The sequence below is a fragment of the Penaeus monodon genome, chromosome 24 (assembly GCF_015228065.2).
Source record: "Penaeus monodon isolate SGIC_2016 chromosome 24, NSTDA_Pmon_1, whole genome shotgun sequence".
NCBI classification, from domain to species: Eukaryota; Metazoa; Arthropoda; class Malacostraca; order Decapoda; family Penaeidae; genus Penaeus; species Penaeus monodon.
In genome coordinates this window covers 6,106,737-6,107,890 of record NC_051409.1, presented here as the reverse complement: position 1 = coordinate 6,107,890, position 1,154 = coordinate 6,106,737, and positions in this window count along the sequence as shown.

Below are 1,154 nucleotides of genomic sequence, written 5' to 3'. Positions count from 1 at the left end.
AAAAAAAAATCATGAGTGTTTCTTGATACTTTCAGATTTAGAAAAAGAAAAAACTATAAAAAAAACTTTTCATTTATTTTTTTTTTTCAAAAGTAAATGTTTGATTCTGCTATCGCTACTGTTTTTACGTACTGTCACAACAGAAGGGTATTTACAGTCATATATGGTATGTATTTATTCACTGAGGGATTTATATTATGGTTTAACCAGGTTACTTCGTTTTTATCACTGAACTTATTTTCACTTACACTAGACTACTTAAATATAGCTCTATAACGAGATATCTAAGTGTACTTTACGAGTGAAGTTTCGATTTAAAATATATCTTTGCCCATTTTCTTCATTATTTAGATATGCTTTAACTATCTATAGACGAGAATTGTTGTATTTGATTACTGGACTTTTCGACTCGTGTGTTATTTGATACACCGATACGTTCAGCCACACAGGGACTAGTGGCGTATTTGCTATGCCAAAGGGCTTATATTTAGAATGATTTCTGGATATTGGAGATATTAGTGGTTTGGAGGTAAGACTAATTCTGAATGCGAGATTTTAAAATGTGATTTGTAGTTATATCAATTCTAATCAGTGGCGATAAGTTATTAGTACTGAAGCTGTTGAGTCCAGTTGTGGGTTTTCAGTTAAATTCAGTCATCAGGGAATTGTTATTACCGTTGGGTGGATATAGTGTCAATGGTGGTATATGGTGTATCCAGTTATTAATAGAGGCATATGTCTCTAATGCCTTAATGAAAAGCAGCTGTCTACGTCCATTTTTTTTCTCGAAAATCCCGATGATTTTCGAACTATTCTTGAAAAAAAAGAGAGATCAATTCGGAAATCTTGTGAAAACTGTTGCTTTTAGTATTTCATTCCCCGATTCCCTCCCGTGATGCTATGTCATATATATATCACCCAGTCATAGGGAGACTTGATATTTTTTTCTTTTAATGCAGTCCCCCTTTCACCCTCGTGCTCTTTTCGAGGGAGACTCACTCCGTATTCATTTCTGAGTTCGAAATGCAGGCGGGAGAGGAGAGGGGAGTAACTAAATGAAATAGAAAGGGGATGAAAACAGGTAAATAAAATATTTCAAAGGTGTGCGAAAAGGTGGAGATGGGACAAATAAGAAATGAAGACGAGAAAGGAGG